Genomic DNA, 22,716 nt, shown 5'->3' with positions numbered 1-22,716 from the left:
TTAATGTGCAAACCTGAAGTTTCCTCAAAAATCTTCAAACAACTCATAATACCCCTAACTGAATCCAGATTTCCTTTGCAAAACAAGAATAAGTCATCAGCAAAGCACAAGTGATTTAACTGAAGAGCTTCACATCCTTTATGAAACTGAAATTGAGGGGACATGTCAAACAATAGCAACCTGGTCAAATACTCCATGCATAAGACAAATAACAAAGGGGACATGGGATCCCACTGTCTCAGCCCCTTTGCACCAGGAAAAAAACCTTCCAAACTAGCTACCATTAACAACAATACAGAAGGCAGGACTTCTCACACAAGCCATGATCCAATTAATAAAAGTAATAGGAAAATGAAACCCCAATAACAACTCCTCAAGAAAATCCCATTCTATAGAGTCATATGCTTTCCTAAGATCAACTTTAAGTGCACAATTAGGACCATTACCTTTTCTGTGGTAATTTCTAACAAGTTCATGAGCCAGCAAGATATTATCTCCAATTCTACGCCCTGAAACAAAGGCTGATTGATTAGGACTAATAAGGTGAGGAAGTAGTTTACCAAGCCTATTAGATAAGACTTTAGTGATAGTCTTATAAAGAACAGAACAACACGCAATAGGTCTATAATCCCCAAGCCCCTAAGGATCCCTAACTTTGGGTATGATGACAAGAGCTGTAACATTTACCTGCTTCAATAATTTCCCCGATATAAAAAATTCTTGCACAGCCCCAATAAAATCTTCATGAACAAGTTCCCAACTATTCTTAAAAAACAAACTGTTAAAACCATCCACGCCAGGAGCCTTATTGGAATCAATGCTCCAAAGGGCAACTTTAATTTCTGCAGCAGACACAGGCGCAATCAAAGACTCAAAATCCTTAGAAACCACAATTGGACCTTTATTAATAATCAAAGGATCAATATGTTGACTGATAACTCCCTTAGTACCCAATAACTTCTTATAAAAGCTAATTATAGCAGCACTAATGTCATTTTGAGACTCAACAACACTCCCATCCGTCAAACAAAGAGAGTTGATTTTATTCATTACCTTCTTAGCCTTGAACTGCTTGTGAAAAAACCCAGTGTTCTGATCTCCAAGCTTTAACCAAGTAATTCGAGCCTTCTGTTTAAAGTAACTCTCTTCTTGCACCATTAATTTCTGCAAATGATAAACCATCACCCTCTCTTCTTCCAACAATTATGTTAAGAATAATTGAAATTACGATAAATGAAAAATAAGCAAACACACACGAATTGTTTACCCAGTTCGCCACTCAATATGAATGACTACGTCTGGGGCACTACCAAGCCAGGATATTTACTATAATGAATGAGTTGGATCGCTGCAGTTGGGCCCATCGCTTCAGTTGGGCCTATATATTTTAGTCTCCATAAGCCCAACAATCTCCCACCTGGAGACTAAATCCGTCATCTGATGGTAGTGCCATGCCTTTAACTTAATTACCAAGGCCAGCTGAAGCCATACATAGCTTCAGCTTCTCTAAGGTTACAACCTTAGTCAACATGTCTGCAGGATTCTCTGTGCCTGGAATCTTCATCAACTGCAATATCTTCCTGTCCAAGAGATGCCATATGTAGTGATACTTCAACTCTATATGCTTTGTTCTTGAGTGAAAGGCGGGATTCTTTGCCAAGTGAATGGCACTCTGACTGTCGCTGTACAGAACATGATCCTCCTGCTTCTTTCCCAACTCACGCAAGAAATTCTGCAACCATACCATCTCCTTACTAGCCTCAGTCACTGCAACATACTCAGCTTCTGCAGTAGACAAAGCCACCACCTTCTGCAGCTTTGAAGCCCAAGAGACAGTAGTACCACCCAATGTGAAGACATATCTGGTTGTACTTCTTCTCTTGTCAAGGTCACTAGATGCCAAATATGCATCCACATATCCTGTCAACACAACTTTCTTGCCCTCAAAACATAGGGCCTGTTCAGTGGTTCCCTTCAGGTATCTCAAAATCCACTTTACTGCTTCCCAATGCTTCTTACCAGGGTCTCCCATGAAATGACTAACAACTCCCACAGCATGTGCAATATCCAGCCTTGTGCACACCATTGCATACATCAAGCTGCCAATTGCTGAGGCATACGGAGTTCTCTCCATCTGGACTCGCTCTTCTCTGCTCTTGGGTGAGTCATGTTTAGATAGCTTGAAATGGCTACCCAAAGGGACCGTAGCTGGCTTGGCATCTTGCATGCCGAATCTAATCAAGACCTTCTTGATATACTCAGCTTGTGAGAGATACAACTTTCCAGCCTTCCTATCTCTTTCAATCCTCATGCCCAGAATCTGCTTAGCTTCTCCGAGATCTTTCATAGCAAACCGCTCAGATAACTGCTTCTTCAGTTTTCTCACTTCTCGAGCACTCGACCCTGCAATTAGCATATCATCAACATATAACAGTAAAATTATGTATCCTTCATTCAATTTCCTAAAGTAACAACAATGATCAGCTTCACTCCTCACGAACTCAATTTTGTGCATGAATCCGTCAAATTTCTTGTACCACTGTCTTGGAGCTTGTTTCAGACCATACAAGCTCTTGTTCAACTTGCACACAAGCTCAGCGTTATCAGACTCAAATCTTCTGCAGCTACCATACTCAACACTAAACGAATAGTAGTCAGCTTCACCACTGGAGTGAAAACGTCAGTATAATCTATGACGTACCTCTGCTGAAAGCCTTTCACGACTAGCCTTGCCTTGTAGCATTTGCTACCATCAGCCTCTTCTTTGATTCTGAAAATCCACATGTTTTGTAGAGCCTTCTTACCCTTTGGAAGCTCAACAAGTTCCCAGGTTCCATTGGTCATCAAGGAATCCATCTCATCATCTATTGCAAGCCTCCACTTGCTCGCATCCTCTCCACGAGATGCCTCCAAGTAGCTTTCTGGTTCACCACTATCTGTCAGCAGCATGTAGTTGCTTATAGGCGTGTACCTGTCAGGTGCTCTATGCTCTCTGGTGGATCTGCGTAGTGTAACCGGTGGAGTTTGGGGTTCTCCTACCTCCTCCATAACTACCTCCTCCACAACTGCCTTTTTGCTCCCACCAGAATTCGTGATGTCTAGGTCCATGACCTCTGGTTCTGAATCAGCAGTATCAGATGCTCCCAGACTATCCTTGTACACCATCTGCTCATTGAAAACAACATCCCGACTGCGGATAATCTTCATGTTCTGACTATCCCAGAACCGATATCCAAAATCATCACCACCATATCCAATGAACGTACATTTAACAGATTTCGCATCTAACTTACTTCTCTCAAGAGGAGCAATATGAACATATGAATCACATCCAAATACTCGCAGAAAGGATAGATTTACCTGTTTGCCACTCCAAGCCTCTTCAGGAATGCCGCTCTCCAACGGACTCGATGGCCCTCTGTTGATCAAGAATGTTGCAGTGTTAACTGCTTCTGCCCAGAACGTCTTCGGAAGTCCGCACTTCAGCCTCATGCTTCTAGCACGCTCACACAGAGTTCTGTTCATTCGTTCTGCAACTCCGTTCTCCTGAGGAGTTCCTTTCAGAGTCTTCTCCATGCGAATTCCATTCTCAGCACAGAATTCCTTGAATTCCCTAAGCTCATACTCTCCACCATTGTCAGACCTCAAACACTTTACCTTCAAACCTGTCTCATTCTCAACCAGGGCCTTCCATTTTCGAAAGAAATCAAAAGCATCAGATTTCTTTCTCAGAAAATAGATCCACACTTTCCTAGTGGAGTCGTCAATGAGGGTCATGTAATACAAAGCTCCACCAAGAGATTTCACAGGTGCAGGACCCCACAAATCGCTGTGAACTAGCTCCAACTTCTCTTTCTTCAAAGTTCTACCACCCTTAGAGAAGCCGACCCTTTTCTGCTTTCCGAAGATGCAATCCTCACATAGCCCAAGATCAGCAGATTTCAGACCCGGCAACAGACCCTTTGAATACAGTACTGTTGAGCGATTTCCGCAAGTGCACGGTTTCGCTTGTAGTAATAAAAATATCGATCCCACAGGGATACGTTTTTTAACGAAAAACTTATTTTTGAATTTATTAATTTCGAACTTGTTAGATTTACTATTAATTGTAAATGAAAAGTGAAATTTGTCTAATTGAATTTAGGAAAAAAAATAATTGTTTAATTGAGTTTGAGGACTTTGAGTATTTGAAAATGCTGGAATAAGATTTTATATTTAGAATAAATCGATTGTTAGAAAGATCTTCTGATTTAGGGATGAATTTTACAAAACAGGAACATTTAGAACTTTTAGAAAAATAATGAATGTATTCATTTGCATTAAGCAAATAAAACAACTTAAACTTTGTATCAGTTATGATGATGAAATAAATGACGGAACCTCTAATTAATTGGCTTTGAACCCGACAAAACCCTTTCGGGATAGTTGCCCTTACTCAAATTAAAACTCTTTCGAGATGATAATTTGCCTAAGTGTTCAACAAAGTTTCCTTGTAATGATTTTGAATTTAACTACGTATTAATGAAAACACCAGCCTCACTTATATTGGATTGGTTACCATAAGTGCTGCATAACGATTTGTCGAATAGAACAGACTTTATTAGATGAAAAATAAATTGATACAAGTTTACAGAGAACATGGAGCATCGAGTTCTTCGAGGGCGTGCAAGTGAACGGCTGATCAGTCCTTTCCTTGGGTTTCCTTAGAGGTTGTCAGGCTCAGGGGCGAACACTCTACTCAATCTTCTCGCTGTAACTTCGTAATAGGGATTCGGTCGGCCACTACCATGATGCAAACTAAAACTGGAACAATGTCTAAACGCTACTGAGTTGTAATTAAACTATAAACAATATGTGTACCTTATCTTGTTTTGTACAGAATCTAATTTCTAACTCTCGAATTGTTTTTACTTAGAACTTAGACATTAGTTCTACGCTCTGATTCTATATCTATATTACATAGCATTACATTGCTTTTTTCTCAACATCAACTCTTTATTTATAGATGTTGAAGGGTTGTGATTGAAGTGATGTATCCTTTGTGAAAAATTGTATCCGTTGGTTAAGAGTCGTGTTCGTTGTGAAAGGACATCTTTATCCACTTGAACGAACGCGTTTCTTGGATTTCAACACGTGTTAAATGCATTTGGCAAAATTTCTGCACTTACCGAGGATAGAAATCCTCGGTCGTGAATGGGGGAGCATTAAGTTGAACGTTGGACGAAGGGAGGAAATATGAACCACGCGTGTCGCGGCCGCGGGTGGGGGATTCGCTGTCCCGGCACGGTGAGTTTTCCATTTCTTTGCTTTCGTTTGTGTCCTCGACTTGGTGCTTTCGATTTACGTCGTCTTTGACTCCTTTTGTAGGGTTTTTCTTCTGTTTTAGATCCTTTTTCGTTCCTATTTGGATTTTACCAAATATGTAGGTACCTTGCAAGAAAGAAAGATATTGGAGAGTAAAAGTAATCTAAGCAGATATAAACAACACAGATTTGTAATAAAAATGATGTAAATGTTAATGATATTTTAGGTATATTTTGGGCTTAACAAATCTCCACACTTAATCTTTTGCTAGTCCCGAGCAAAATTTCACTGAATTTATTCATTAACTAATCTCTTTATGAAAATAAAACATATATCTTTGTGTTTACTTTTAAATTAGTTAAGCCGAAAAGACTAACTTCGCATGGCAAATTTATACGCAAAATATCAAACTAACTTAGTATAAATACGATATATCATTCGTCTTGTATTTCAATGTTTTAATTTGAAGTATTCGGGACGATGTAAGCACGCATATTATTGAGTCTTTCATCTCAAGGCATTTCAAAGCACCAAATTTCCTTTCCCAAACTTGAATTATTATATATGAGTATAAAGTTTAATTTATTTGCTTAGTTACGCCCGTGATAAGGGTGGTCTCGATCGTAACTTTATATGCATTTTATTTGTGTTCGCTTAAGAGGTATCGACCATGCCATGGGTGGACGCAATCGTTACTTTAAACTTTAAACATGCTTAATTTTTTGTTATTTAAACGTTCCTTCCATACCTCGATTGTGATAAGGGTGGTCGCAACCGTGGCCAAAAGCACGCTTCACTTATTTATTTCTTCCCTTTCATACCTCGGCTGTGATAAGGTTGGTCTCAATCGTGGCCAAAAGTTAAGAATATGATTTATTGAATATAACTTGGGAAAAAGAAAATTAGCACATTCATCCTATATTGACTTAAAATTCAACATGTATTATGGCTATAGTTTCCTTAAAAACTTCAATTGGTGTTAATGTAAGACAAAATCAAAACTGAGCTAAAAATTGTTAGTTCAATTTAATGCCTATAAACCTAATTGAAAATTTAAAATAAGATTTATTGTATCATGAAATTCATGATATGAAATAGAGATTGAAAATAAAGAATTTATTACTTAAATACATTTACTCGAGACAATTTTTTACTTAAAATCGTGTCGAAGATTTGTGAAAATTTTGAAAAATATTACCCGTATAGAAATATTTATTTCTATCGATAATGATAACCTAAAAATAATCATAAAAGAATTTAAATTGATAAATGTAAAAAATGATATTTCATAAAAAATGTTAAGTTTTTGTTGCAATATAGTTGCATTTGTATTTTTGAAAACAAGTGTTGCATATATTCATTCATTCATTCGTTTGTATAAAAATGATATATGTATATATCTCCTCCCACACTTAAATTGGACCATGTCCTCATTGGTGAAAAATGCAGATAAAACATCAAAGATAAAACAGACGAAAATAAATGAAAGATATAGCAAAGAAAACATTCAACACAAAATTAAATTAAAATTGAAATTGTACAAAACATAAGAAAATAAAAATGTACGAAACTGAAATTAAAACAAGATAGGAAAAAAAATGTAAGATAAAACCTAAGCATGTGGCGGGGAATTCGGAGGTGTTGGTGAAGTTTCCACATTTCGGCGACGGAAAAATGAAAGCATCCGATGCCGAGTCGATCTTTGCGCACGCCTCAAAGTATTGAGGTTGTCATTCATCACCATGTTGTTTTCCACCAAATCATCAATTCTCAAATTCATTTGTCTATTATTTGCATTGATTTGGTTCAAAATTCTCCTTAAATCCACCGGATCATTGTCTTGAGTTGCTTGTGCTTGTGGCGCATCATCCGCTCCTTCTTCCGCACCTCCATCTTTGGTACCTACATTTTGGGAACTAGAAGCACCTCCACCCATAGTGCCACGAAGATGTGCAATACGGGTAGCATAAGAAATAAAAACGGGAGGAGCCGCAGAAACCAACAAATGAGCCCGCTCAAGAGCCGCAATGTCCAAAACCGGAACATACCCATAGTAGGTGGACATATCATAAGTTGCCAATTCATCCCGTGCTCCCAAAACAATAGCGGTGATTAGATTACCGAGAGGGACTTGAGTGGTGTGAGCCCTCGAAGCACGATACAAATTGTCAAAAATCATTCCAATGCTATCAACCCTTAAACCCTTGAACAAACTATCCCAAACAAACAAATCCCGGACTTGAATCTTCGAACTCTCAACACGACCAAATAGTGAAAAACTCAAATACTTGTGAAAGAAGAACACACAATTGTCCTTAATCAATTTGCTTGAAGTGTTTTTGGAGTCGAAAGAAGTTTGATCGGAAAGAGTTTGCCAAAAAGAGTTATTGTCAAAATCCTTAGGCTTATCATAAAAATCACTAGTAGGGAAACCAAACATATTTCCCATAGCCTCATAGTCTATGGTATAGGTAGTACCATTATTCCTAAAAGAAATTTCCGTTTTCTTTTTGTTCATCTTCAAAGTAACCAAAAACTCAACCACATATTCTGTAATTTGTGGAAAATGCATAGAAGCAAAAGTTTCCCACCCCAAAGTCTCAATAAAAGCATCAATTTGAGTAGTGAAGTTCAACTTCCTTACCGAATCAAAGTCAAGAAACTGCATGTCCACGAACTTACGATTGGCGTGTGAAAAATGCTTGAAACGTCCAACTTCCTCCTCTGAATGAATGTCGAAATAAGCCCCGCAACTAACACGAAGGCGATTAGCCTCAGTGACAGCCGGCTTGTGTCCAACACGCTTTGCTCTAGGCATGATTATGGTGGTTAGGGTTTGAAAAAAAAAGATGAAAAGAGAGAAAAGCTTGAGGTTGAAGATGAAGTAGAAGGTTTGTGTGGAGACTTGAATTTGAAAGGTGTAGGTGATTGAAAAGGGTAATGAAGAAATTGGGAAGAGTAAAAGTAAGGTATTGGGAAGAGGTTAGAGTAGGGGATTGGTTAAAATTGGAGGTGATGTAAGGTTTGTGTAAGTAAAAGGTATATATAGGGTTGAATAGGAAGATTAATAGGTAGAGTAGGAATAGGAAGAGTAATCGGTATAGTTGGAATAGGAAGAGATGGAAGAAATAGGCAAAAATCCGGACTAGGAAGTCCCTAAACGACGCGTGTCGCGACCGAGGACGCACATCCGCGGCCGAGGCTCGCGTTTTGCAGCCAATTTTTTTTCTGAATTTTTGAGGGATTTTGCTGAAGTTACCGAGAATTTAAGCATTCTCGGTCGCGGATCACCCCTTGGTCACCCAAAATCGGCATATTAACTCCAGTTTGTGCAATTTCTTGATAAATTCTATCCTGAACTCCTTGAAAATATTATCTGTACTTAAAAACATAAATGTAAACCATTAAATGATAAGGAAAACCAAAGGTTTATCCTTATTAATGGGAAAAATAAATGAAAATGCTTTAATTAATGGATGTTAAATTAAGAATAGGAAAGGTTTGGAACTAAAATTAATTTAAGCATTTATGATCATTTATTAATGTAAGTTAGATAAAACTTGATTTAAGGAATTGAAACTTAGTTATTAATATTTAACTAGTCATGAATTTATTAAAGTTTCATTTAATAGATTCATTAGTGTAGAATAATGAAAATAATGATAGTTTAACCAAATAATCAAAAACAAGATATAATGCAAAAGAGAAAGTTTTATTAATTGAAAATATGTACAATATATTTACAAACAAAATAAACAAAGTTTATGCTAGAAATTCGTCCCGTTCAATCGGGATTTTCTTAGCCCTATAGCGGTCTATTTTCATCTGCACGAAGGCTTGACGTTCTGGTGCAGAAAGAAAATTTGGGCCTGATCGAAAAACTCGTTTCACTAGACCTTCATATTCTAAAAATTCATAGTCTAGTGTCGGGAAAGATTCAGCATCACTCCAGGGAACAGAAATACTTCCCTTGGTCCCTAGAATTATTCCACATATGATATTCCCGAATCCAACCTTCTTAGCCTTAGATCTAGACGCGGCAACAAGACCCTCCATCAAAATCTTTGAAGAATCAACCACGTTGCCTTGAAATATATCGCCAAGGACATAAAGGTCAGTTTCTTGGACGACTCTACTGAACGTGCGATCGAACAGACTGTGACTCAGAAATTTATGCAAATACAGCATAGAGTTGGAATAAAAAGACTTATTATAGGCAAGTTTAGGATTGAAAGGCCAGATGCCGGTGAGCATTCGCCAAATATCAGTGGATGTCATATCTCTTCCATGATGACGTTTGATATTATCCTTCAAGGGAAAACCAAACCAAGCATGTAATTCAGGATATCCAAAAGTGAAAGTTTTGCCATCCCGACGAAAACTAAGACGAACCCGACGCTTGTTAACAAAGCGAACCGTACAAAAGAACTCTAATATCCAGTCTCCAATTATAGGAAACTTCATATCAACAAATCTGGTCCATCCTAAACATTCCATGTAGCGACTCATATCGTCTTTAATTCCCAACTGATCGTTAAGAAAGTCATCCATGTATAGCATTCCTACAAAGAATGTGTATCGAAGCCTCAAGAAGCGCCTTCCCTCATCATGATTGAAGATAGGAAAGTTACATCCATAACGCTCTGATATATCTGTACGTTTATTGCGTGAAGCAACAACTTTCTTAGAATGAGTGTTTGTGGAAGTCATGGTGTTTGGAATGAATAAGGAAGAAAGGTTCTGAACTTAATTTCTAGGTAGATGAATTGGAAGAAAGTCAGAGAATTGTTCTGACAGAGATGAAAAAAAGAATGTGACAGAAAACTGAACCTCTAGAACCTATTTATAAAATCCTAGGATGAAAAGAGCTGTTGTTTTAAGTGAAAAGGCATGAAATCAGACCTCTTTAAAATGAAGAAACTCAATTTTTCGTTTCTGAAGAGTTGTGTCTGATGGAAAAAAAAAGGACACAGGTCTGATTTCTGCGGAAATTCAGCGTGTCGCGACCGAGGATTCTGACCCGCGGTCGCGACATGCTGATTTCCTTGTGGAAATCAGGCGTCAAAAACCCCTAATCTCTGATCCTCGACCGAGAATCCCTATCCTCGGTAAGTCCAGAAATTTTTCCTGTCTAATTGAAATCTGTTGAAGTCAGAATTCTCAACTGAGAATCCCAAATCCTCTGTAAGTCCAGAAATTTTCCTAGCTAACCAGATTTACCCAAATTCTCAACTGAGAATTTTAAATTCTCTATAAGGTCAGAAAATTCCTTATCTTCTTAAGAATTCTAAATATATGAATTCTCAACTGAGAATTTCAAATTCTCAACTGAGAATCAAAAAATTTATTCTAATTCATATTAAATTCCTAAAAATTAATCAAAAATAATGACTTGAATATATTTTTAACATAAAATGATATAATCTAAAACAAAATAAAATAAAAAAAAAAAAATAAATAAATACTATGTGTAGAAAAACGAAATGATTTATATGTCAGGAAATCTTGTTACGAAATTAGTTCCTATTGCGGAAATATTTTCGTAATAAATTTTACATCTATTACCATTAACTTTGAAACGATTGCCGTTAGTTTTCTCAAGTTCTAAAGAACCATAGTCGAATGTTTTGACGACTAAATACGGTCCGGTCCATCTGGACTTAAGTTTTCCTGGAAATATACGAAGCCGTGAATTAAATAACAGCACCTTATCTCCAACATTAAAGTGTTTGACTTTGATCTTGGCATCGTGCCATTTTTTCACTTTTTCTTTATAAATCCTCGCATTTTCATACGAAAGATGATGTAACTCATCTAACTCATTTAAATTGAGCAAACGTTTCTTTCCTGCTTGTTGTAAATCAAAATTAAGTTTTCTAATAGCCCAATAGGCTTTATGTTCTAATTCTACTGGTAAATGACATGCTTTTCCATACACTAAACGATATGGAGTCATTCCTATTGGTGACTTAAATGCAGTACGGTATGCCCATAGCGCATTATTGAGTTTTTGTGACCAATCTTTTCTTGATGACGAAACAGTTTTCTCTAGAATCCATTTGAGTTCTCTATTCGAGATCTCCGCCTGACCATTCGATTGAGGATGGTATGGCGTTGACATGCGGTGGCGTACTCCATACCTTTTCATAAGCATATCAAAATTTCGATTTATGAAATGGGTATCGCCATCGCTAACAACGAATCTAGGACAACCAAATCTACAAAATATATCGTCAAGAAAATTAACAACTACTTTAGAATCATTCGTAGGGGTTGCAATTGCTTCAACCCACTTCGAGACATAATCAACGGCTACTAATATGTAAGTTTTACCATTGGAAGGCGGAAAAGGTCCCATGAAATCAATTCCCCACATGTCGAAGATTTCAACTTCCAATATGTTTGTGAGGGGCATCTCATCTTCCCTTCCTAAATTTCCCGTTCTTTGGCATTTATCACAACGAGTAATAAATGAACCAACGTCTTTAAACATCGTAGGCCAAAAGAAACCACATTCCAATATTTTAGCTACCGTTTTATTAACTCCATTATGTCCTCCATATGAGCTGGAATGACATTCCGTTATTATAGATTCATATTCATTTTCTCCAATACATCTCCTAATTATCCCGTCACCACATGATTTGAACAGAAAGGGATCTTCCCAAAAATACTGTTTAATATCGAAGAAAAATTTCCTCCTTTGTTGGGAAGATAATCCTTCCGGAACAATATCGGTTGCAAGATAATTAGCAAAATCTGCATACCATGGTGATATGATACTTTCTACTTGATAGAGATTTTCATCGGGGAAATCATCTCGTATACCGATAGTTTCACCTATAGGACCTTTTTCATCTTCTAGTCTCGATAGATGATCGGCGACAAGGTTTTCTACTCCCTTTTTGTCTTTAATTTCTATATCGAATTCTTGTAACAACAAAACCCATCTAATCAGATGCGGTTTTGCATCTTTCTTAGCAAACAGATAACGTAAAGCTGCGTGATCTGTATAAATAATAACCTTAGATCCTAACAAGTATGACCTAAACTTATCACATGCAAATACTACGGCTAACATCTCTTTTTCTGTTGTTGTGTAATTTAACTGTGCACCGGACAATGTGTGACTTGCATAATAAATAACATGTAATCTTTTATCCTTTCTTTGACCTAAAACACATCCTACAGCTAGGTCACTTGCATCACACATGATTTCAAAAGGTAAATCCCAATCGGGTTTAGCAATTATGGGTGCACTGACTAAGGCTGTTTTCAATGTTTCGAAAGCTTTAATGCAATCTTCATTAAAATCGAAGGTTGAATCCTTCATAAGCAAATTAGTAAGTGGTTTGGAAATCACAGAAAAGTTTTTTATAAATCGTTTGTAAAAACCTGCATGTCCTAGAAATGATCTTACTCCCTTGACAGTTGTTGGTGGGGGTAATTTTTCTATTACTGAAGTTTTTGCTCTATCTACTTCTAATCCTTTTTCAGATATTTTATGACCTAAAACAATTCCTTCGTCAACCATGAAATGACATTTTTCCCAATTTAACACTAAATTCGTTTCTTCGCATCTAGAAAGAACTTTATCTAAGTTTTTTAAACATGCATCAAAAGAATCTCCATAAACTGAAAAATCATCCATAAATACTTCCATAATATCTTCGATGAAATCATTAAAAATTGCAGTCATACAACGTTGAAAAGTTGCTGGTGCATTACATAGACCAAAAGGCATTCTGCTATATGCAAATGTTCCATAAGGACATGTGAAGGTTGTTTTATCTTGGTCATCCGGGTAAATATATATTTGAAAGAATCCGGAATAGCCATCAAGAAAACAATAAAATGCATGACCGGCTATCCTTTCGATCATTTGATCGATGAAAGGTAAAGGAAAATGATCTTTCCTAGTTGCCTTATTTAGGTTCCTATAATCTATACAAACCCTCCAACCGGTGGTGGTTCGCGTAGGTATTAATTCACCTTCATCATTCCTTACTATAGTTATACCTCCCTTTTTGGGTACACAATGGATTGGACTAACCCATTCACTATCCGAAATAGGATAAATGATTCCATTGTCTAAAAGTTTAGTAATCTCATTTTTGACTACTTCTTTCATGTTCGGATTTAAACGTCTTTGTCTATCCGCTTTAGGTGGCTTATCTTCTTCTAAGTGAATCCTATGCATTACGATACTAGGATTAATTCCTTTTAAATCTGAAATTTGCCATCCCATACTTCCTATTCTATTTCTAACAACTTCTTTCAATTTTTCTTCTTGATTTTCTGTTAATTTGTTAGAGATGATTATAGGTAGAGTATCACTTCCGCCTAGGAAAGTGTATCTCAGATGGTTTGGTAATTCTTTAAGTTCTAATTTAGGTGGAACTATTACTGAAGGCGGAACTGGTCCATCTTCTCGAATCAAAGGCTCTGGGTCCTTATCTTCTAATTCTTCACCCATTATAGGTTCTATTATTTCTTCTCTTTGAACAATGTCATTAACACATTCTTCAATTAAATCAAGTTTCATACAGGCGAGGATATTTCATTGCTTGATTCATATCGAACTCGATCTTATCGTCACCTATTCGTAAAACTACTTTTCCTTCCGACACATCAACTAGAGCACGTCCCGTGTTCATGAATGGTCTACCAAATATTAGCGGACAATTAGCATCATAAGCAAAATCTAAGATAACAAAATCAGTAGGAAAAATAAATTTGTCAACTTTTACTAAAACGTCTTCAATTATACCATATGGTCTTTTAGTGGATTGATCCGCTAATTGCAAAACCATATTGGTACGTTTGATGTCTTCTTCTAAACCTAATTTTTCAAAAATAGACAATGGCATCAAGTTTATACTAGCTCCTAAATCACAAAGACAACTTGGGAATTCCATATTTCCCAATTTACACGGAATGGTAAAGCATCCGGGATCTTTGAGTTTAGTAGGTAATTTGCTTGATACTATCGAACTACAATCTTCAGTAAGTGAAATGGATGAAATTCCTTCCCAACTAATCTTTTTTGAAATTAAATCTTTCAAGAATTTTCCATAGTTAGGAATTTGCGTAATTGCATCCATGAATGTTAAATTTATATGCAAATTTTTAAGTTTATCTAAAAATGATAAAAGTTGTTTATCATGGTCCTTATTTCGGACCCTGTATGGGAAAGGTGGTTTTGGAACAAAAGGTTTCGTATTAGAGTCAATTGGTGTATCTTTTTGTTTTAATGTATCTTCTTTGGATTTTGGTAAATCATTTTCAGGTAAAGTTGAATTTCCGGGCATTTCCGGACCTAAGTAGTTTTTCCCCGAGGGAAGAGTGATAGCCTTAACATGCTCTTTCGGATTTTCTTCCGTTTGGCTGGGAAGACTTCCCTCTTTGTGGGATGGAATTAATTTAGCAAGTTGTCCAATTTGAACCTCCAAATTATGGATGCTAGATGATTGGTTTTTGATAAGCTGATCGAATTTACTTTCGATCCGTTTAAAACCATCGTCTTGATTACTTACCTTTCCATTCATAGCATCTATAAATTTGTCGATTTTTGAAGATAAAGTGCTAATCGTATCTCTTGTTTGATTTTGATAATTATTTACACGATATTGATTAGCATTTGCATTATTATTATTATTACTATCTTTCCAATTAAAGTTAGGATGATTTCTCCATCCAGGATTATAAGTATTAAAATAAGGATTAGTAGTTCGGTTTTGTCCTTGGACAAAATTTACCTGTTCTATCTCATTCATACCTTCGTAATCAATGTCTGTCTGGATCGGATCATTAGGATCGCACGGTGCCATAAACCTATCAATTTTGTGCGATAAGGCAGAAAATTGGGCTTGTAACATTGCAACTGGATCAAGATTCATTATACCTTTAACCGATGATGTACCTGAGGATGATGGTTTCGCCGTTGGTATATGTCCACGCTCTGCGGGCCACATACTGCTGTTGATTGCCATTTCCTCCAAAAGTTCTCTTGCTTGGGCGGACGTCTTCTTCATAAATAACCCTCCAGACATAGCATCTAATGAACCTCTAGTTGTAGGATTTAATCCATTATAGAATGTCTGCATTAAAAGTGCATCTGGCAGTTGGTGGTGTGGGCATAAACGTTGAAGTTCTTTAAAACGTTCCCAAGCTTCATAAAGAGTTTCATTATCATTTTGTGTAAAAGATGTCAATTCTTTGATGACTCTTGCGGTTTTTGCTAAAGGAAAATATTTTGATAAAAACGCTTGGGCTAATTGGTCCCAAGTTTCAAATGTTGCAGTAGGCATAGAAGTTAACCAAATTTTTGCCTTATCCTTCAAAGTGAAAGGAAAGAGGCGAAGTTTGATTGCTTCGGCTGTTACATCAGTAATTTTAAAAGTATCACAAATTTCTAAGAAATTTGTCAAATGTGCATTAGGGTTTTCGTTAGGTAGTCCATAAAACGTTACGTTGTTTTGCAACATATTAAGCAAAGCAGGCTTAATTTCAAATTGATTTGCGTTTATACGGGGTCTAACTACACTATTAGTTACACCGGCCATTCCTGGCCTAGCATAATCCATAAGTGTCGGTGGATCGGCCATATTTTCTGGCTGGATTTTTTTGGTTTTTATAGGTGTTTTGTCTTTGTTTTTGTTGTTTTTCTTCTTTTTCTTAAGTGTTCTTTCAATTTCTGGATCAAAAAGGTCTGGTGGCGTGCCCGAATTTCGCGAACTGCGCATGAACTTGAAATTGTTACACGAGCCAAACTACCTTCAAAACAAAATTGAAAACAAATATGTTATATAAACTGAAAATAAATAAAATATAAAAGTTGTATAAAAAATAATGTGTATACCGAGATTCGAAAATAAAATACGAAAAATAAAAAAATTTTGTCAAAAATTTTGGCGTATCCCCGGCAACGGCGCCAAAAACTTGTTGAGCGATTTCCGCAAGTGCACGGTTTCGCTTGTAGTAATAAAAATATCGATCCCATAGGGATACATTTTTTAACGAAAAACTTATTTTTGAATTTATTAATTTCGAACTTGTTAGATTTACTATTAATTGTAAATGAAAAGTGAAATTTGTCTAATTGAATTTAGGAAAAAAAATAATTGTTTAATTGAGTTTGAGGACTTTGAGTATTTGAAAATGCTGGAATAAGATTTTATATTTAGAATAAATCGATTGTTAGAAAGATCTTCTGATTTAGGGATGAATTTTACAAAACAGGAACATTTAGAACTTTTAAAAAAATAATGAATGTATTCATTTGCATTAAGCAAAGAAAACAACTTAAACTTTGTATCAATTATGATGATGAAATAAATGACGGAACCTCTAATTAATTGGCTTTGAACGCGACAAAACCCTTTCGGGATAGTTGCCCTTACTCAAATTAAAACTCTTTCGAGATGATAATTTGCCTAAGTGTTCAACAAAGTTTCCTAGTAATGATTTTGAATTTAACTACGTATTAATGAAAACACCAGCCTCACTTATATTGGATTGGTTACCATAAGTGCTGCATAACGATTTGTCGAATAGAACGGACTTTATTAGATGAACAATAAATTGATACAAGTTTACAGAGAACATGGAGCATCGAGTTCTTCGAGGGCGTGCAAGTGAACGGCTGATCAGTCCTTTCCTTGGGTTTCCTTAGAGGTTGTCAGGCTCAGGGGCGAACACTCTACTCAATCTTCTCGCTGTAACTTCGTAATAGGGATTTGATCGGCCACTACCATGATGCAAACTAAAACTGGAACAATGTCTAAACGCTACTGAGTTGTAATTAAACTATAAACAATATGTGTACCTTATCTTGTTTTGTACAGAATCTAATTTCTAACTCTCGAATTCTTTTTACTTAGAACTTAGACATTAGTTCTACGCTCTGATTCTATATCTATATTACATAACATTACATTGCTTTTTTCTCAACATCAACTCTTTATTTATAGATGTTGAAGGGTTGTGATTGAAGTGATGTATCCTTTGTGAAAAATTGTATCCGTTGGTTAAGAGTCGTGTTCGTTGTGAAAGGACGTCTTTATCCACTTGAACGAACGCGTTTCTTGGATTTCAACATGTGTTAAATGCATTTGGCAAAATTTCTGCACTTACCGAGGATAGGAATCCTCGGCCGTGAATGGGGGAGCATTAAGTTGAACGTTGGACGAAGGGAGGAAATATGAACCACGTGTGTCGCGGCCGTGGGTGGGGGATTCGCTGTCGCGGCACGGTGAGTTTTCCATTTCTTTGCTTTCGTTTGTGTCCTCGACTTGGTGCTTTCGATTTACGTCGTCTTTGACTCCTTTTGTAGGGTTTTTCTTCTGTTTTAGATCCTTTTTCGTTCCTATTTGGATTTTACCAAATATTTAGGTACCTTGCAAGAAAGAAAGATATTGGAGAGTAAAAGTAATCTAAGCAGATAAAAACAACACAGATTTGTAATAAAAATGATGTAAATGTTAATGATATTTTAGGTATATTTTGGGCTTAACAAGCACTTTCATCCCCTTTTCACTCATGTGACCAAGACGACAGTGCCACAAATCTGCATTGACATTCTCCCTCACAACATCAATGCTATTGAAAACGTTGTCTGTTAAGTACAACGATCCAACCTTCTCACCACGGGCAACCACCATGGCTCCTTTGGTCATTTTCCAAGCACCACCTGCAAAGATTACACAATAACCTTCATCATCCATTTGCCCAATTGACAACAGATTTCTCTTTAGGCCATGAACATGCTTTACTCCAGACAGCTTTATCACAGATCCATTCGGAGATTTGATCGAAACATCTCCCTTCCCTACAATCTCCAAAGGCTCATCGTCAGCAAGATAAACCTTTCCGAATTTCCCAGGGGTATAGTTTTCCATCAAATCTGCACTACTATATGAATGAAATGAAGCTCCTGAGTCTAATACCCAAGACTCCAGAGGACTTCTTACACTCAATACCAGGGCTTCTACTGCTGTTTCTACAGTTGAATTACTAAGAATCAACGCATCACCAAAATCCTCGCTGGCTAAATTCACTGACTTGTCCCTCTGCGGTGCCTTACATTCACTCTTGTAATGACCATTCTCATTACAATTCCAGCACTTGATGTGGCTCTTATCCTTCACAGGTTTCCCTCTCCCTTTGGACTTAGACCTGCCACGATTCTGCTTTGACCTGCGATCTGACCTGCCCCGATTCTCTGTATTCAAGGCTGATCCAGATGTGGAACCTGACTCTTTTCTGCGAATCTCCTCGCTTATAATCAAGTCTCTGACATCATCAAACCTAAGTTTTTCTTTCCCTACTGAAGCACTTAGGGAAGTAACCGTGCCGCTCCAACTCTCTGGTAAAGAAGATAACAGAATTAGGGCTAATACCTCTTCGTCGAAATCAATATCTACAGAACTTAATTGAGTGATTGTCATATTAAAATCATTCAGGTGCGTTGCCACTGCTATATTCTCCGTCATCTGCAGATTAAACAGTCGCCGCATCAGATGAACTTTGTTAGCCGCGGAAGGCTTCTCGTACAACGAACTCAACATCTCCAACATCTCCTTCGTGGTCTTTGCCTTCACCGTGTGATGCACCACATTTCTGGACAGCGACAGACGAATCACGCTCATCGCCTTTCTGTCCAACAGCCTCCACTCTTCATCTTACATATCCTCCGGCTGCTCACCCAGAGGCTGGTACAGATCTTTACCGTACAGGTAATCCTCGATCTGCATCTTCCAGAAACCGAAATCTGAACCATCGAATTTCTCCACAGGGGTTTTTCCGTCTCCCATCGTAATTACCCTCGCTCTGATACCAGTTGTTAGGAATAATTGAAATTACGATAAACGAAAAATAAGCAAACACACACGAATTGAATACCCAGTTCGCCACTCAATATGAATGACTACGTCTGGGGGAACTACCAAGCCAGGATATTTACTATAATGAATGAGATACGGATTACAGAGAAAGAGATTACATTTATACTCGTGAAACCCTAACCGTCTGAAACCCTAATCGCCCAACAGGGGCTACCGCCCCCGTACCCCCGTCCAACTCAGCAGCGAGTTGGATCGCTGCAGTTGGACCCATCGCTTCAGTTGGGCCTATATATTTTAGTCTCCATAAGCCCAACAATTTAAAGGTTCCAAAGCCAATTGCTTTTGAAGCTCTTCTACCAAAGATTTTTTATTCCTGACCTTTTCTGAAATATCAGAGTATTCAGACCTATGGAACAACTTCAAACGAGCTTTTAGCATTTTTAATTTCTGCCACACTTGATACATCTTACTCCCTTGAATAGATTGTTCCCACGCATCTTTAACAATAAGAGCATAACCATGGTGATGAACCCACAAATTATAGAATCTAAACAAAGGATTCTTAGGCCTAACAACTTCAACATTCCACCACACCATAAGAGGAGAGTGATCAGATATACCTAGTGGCAGGACACGTGCTTCAGAGTCTCCAACCACGTCTAACCATTTCTCATTAACAAAAGCTCTATCCAATTTGCACCAAATACGAGAATCCCCATGTTGATTATTCGTCCATGTAAACGCACTACCCACACGACGCAATTGAAACAAATGTGCTTCTGCAACGGCAACCCCAAAAGCATTATCAATACTGTCAAAACCACAGCCCCCAATTTTATCTGTAGAAGATAGAATATCATTGAAATCACCTTGTACTACCCATGGCATACCTAATGCAGATAACTGTTTAATATCCTCCCACAACACACTTCTACCAGTTTGTTTATTACAACCATAAACTACAGCCCAAAGAAAAGATAAGCCTGCAATAGAGACTTCACAATGGATAAACTGATCTGCCATTCTCACAACCTTAAAAGATATAAGAGTAGGATTAAAAACAATCCAAATTCGATTTGTAGGAGTGGAAGCATTCATAAAAAATTTCTATTGACTTAAACCCAATCATTTCCAAACTTTCTCATGATTTTCTCCCCTTACTCTAACCTCTAAAATACCTAAGGCCATAATTTGCTGTTTAGCAATAAGAGAAGCCACCTCCCGTTGCTTAGCAAGGGTATTCATACCCCTAATATTCCATGTACCAATCATTTGTCAGGAGGTACATTCTTCCTGGGCAAACCATCCCCAATTATACCAAATAACGGTCCAGAGGCAGACAAAATAGAACCTGAAACACTACTGCCCTTCTTCATATGACTAGCACCTTTAACCTTCTTCCCCTTAATAATCGAAATCCAATCCGAATCCTTCGAATTCTGATTAGGAATTGGACCAGGAGTTTTTTGCTCCACAACCACCACAGGCTTAGGCACAGCTTTAGCCTTCTAAACCTTTTCATCTTTGACTCATTTCCTACATTGAGTAGATAAGTGCCCAAATTGATTACAGTTTTGACAACACACAGGCCTCCATTCATATACCACTGACTGATCAATTCGAACCCCAAACTCGTCTTCAAGGAAAACTGAAGAAGGAAAAGCTCCATTAATCTCCATTTCAATAAGAACACGAGCAAATCCCAAGCGAGTTTTATTCACCGTAAACTGATCACAGTACACAGGGGTTCCTAATAAACTAGCAATTTTACTCAAAATAGGAACAGACCAAAATTCCCATGGAAGGGAAGGAAATTGAACCCAAACAGGGGCACTTCGCAACTCTTGAAACTCAAATTTCATGGATTTCAACATCAAAGGATGACCATTGAAAGTTAAAGGAACATTACCTAACACGGTCATCTTGTCCTCTACAGACCCAAAATTGAAGAGAAATACATTCTCCTTGACTAAGTGTACAGTAGGCAAACCTAGGCTCTTCCATCGATTCATCACAAAGCTTTCAATCTGATGAAACTTAGGTTGTAGCCCTAAAACACAACCTACGACTGCAAAATTGCCATCGAGCAATTTCTTCCTTGAGTTCATTAAAGTGAAATTTCATAACCTTTACCCCATCCACAACTGCCGGTGGGACAAAGTGCAGGATATTACTATCGGTACGAACTCGATTAGTATTCACCAGATCCACCCATTTAGAATCCTCCACAGCTTGAGCAGAAATCAAGGTTTCCTTCAGACCAGTTAAAACTAATTCTTCCACCTTAGATCCATCCACTAACACTATAGGATCATTAATAGAAACCTCTGCAGCAATAATCAACTCCTCCGATCTAGAGATTCCCGTATGAGGCTTTGATAGCAGTAGCGGCAGCGGCAGCGGCAGCGAGCACTATTCTCCTGAAGATTCCGACGATCTTTCCGACCTAGTCAACTCTTTTATTGAAGGAGTCAATAATCATGATCCAGAAAATGAATCTAACATTGAAGAATCACCAAATTACTACTCCAACTCTGAAAACAACAATAAATTGCACAATCTTCTTAGTAATGAAGACGAAGATGATGAACTCCGGAGGATAATTCAACTTGCTTATGAGATCATAGATGGAAAATCCTCCCAACAAGGCTGTAATAAACGCACATTGATGTCTCATTTACGCCACCATGGCTTTGATGTTGGTTAGTTTTTTTCCCTCATAATTCTCAGAATTGCATTTACATTTACATTGCTAATTATCGTGTTAGTGTCGTGAAAAGTATCGGATTAGTATCAACTGTATCAATTTCTGAGAGCTAATTTGTGTATACATCACTATGTTTGGGGTTCATATTATACATATTCATGTGTTACAGGTCTTTGCAAATCAAGATGGGGGAAGTTCGGGAAACATCCGCCAGGAGAATATGAGTATATAGATGTGAATATTGATGGGAATCGATTTATTATTGAAGTTAATTTAGCAATGGAATTTGAAATTGCTCGTCCTACAACAGCTTACACAACATTACTCAGTTATTTCCCTAAAGTATTCGTTGGAAAGCCTGAGAAGTTGAAGAAGATAGTCAGATTAATGTGCAGTGAAGTAAGATTATCGATGAAATTGCATGTCCCGTCGTGGAGGAGAAACGGGTATATGGAGGCCAAGTGGTTTGGTTCCTATAAGCACACAATCAATGAAATATCAGCTACAAACAAAGCATTTTCTTTTGCTGGAAAACGTTCCACCGGTTTTGAGGCTTTCTCACAGGAGGGTTACAATTGCGGAGGTAATTATTTTGTCGCTAAAGTTGGCTTGAAAGTTGGGTATTTGACCACTGAATTAAATGGCGACCGAATGGGTCAGAAATCGTAGTTAAATATTTATTAAATTGATAGAGGTTTCCTTTGGATATTGGTCGCCTTTGCCATGGCCAATTTTTGTGCGCAAGTATTGTGAAAGCATACATGATTTTTCTTTTTGGCAACATTATATATCATTTATATTTTGTGCTAACACAATGTTTTGTATATTAATACAATAAAGTGATTAATATAATAAATTTAT

At 37.3% G+C, this 22,716-nt stretch overlaps 1 non-coding gene across 1 annotated transcript; it reads left to right on the top strand.

Annotated features, from left to right (window-relative positions):
- Nucleotides 1–15,426: 15,426 nt before the first annotated feature.
- Nucleotides 15,427–15,533, top strand: LOC136234345 (small nucleolar RNA R71). Its single transcript, XR_010691233.1, has one exon. It is a non-coding gene; the product is annotated as a small nucleolar RNA R71 (small nucleolar RNA).
- Nucleotides 15,534–22,716: the final 7,183 nt, after the last annotated feature.

Source organism: Euphorbia lathyris, chromosome 6 (genome assembly GCF_963576675.1).
Source record: "Euphorbia lathyris chromosome 6, ddEupLath1.1, whole genome shotgun sequence".
In the NCBI taxonomy this organism is placed as follows: domain Eukaryota; kingdom Viridiplantae; phylum Streptophyta; class Magnoliopsida; order Malpighiales; family Euphorbiaceae; genus Euphorbia; species Euphorbia lathyris.
The sequence above is the reverse complement of the archived record's forward strand: the minus strand, read 5'-3'. Positions and strand labels throughout refer to the sequence as shown.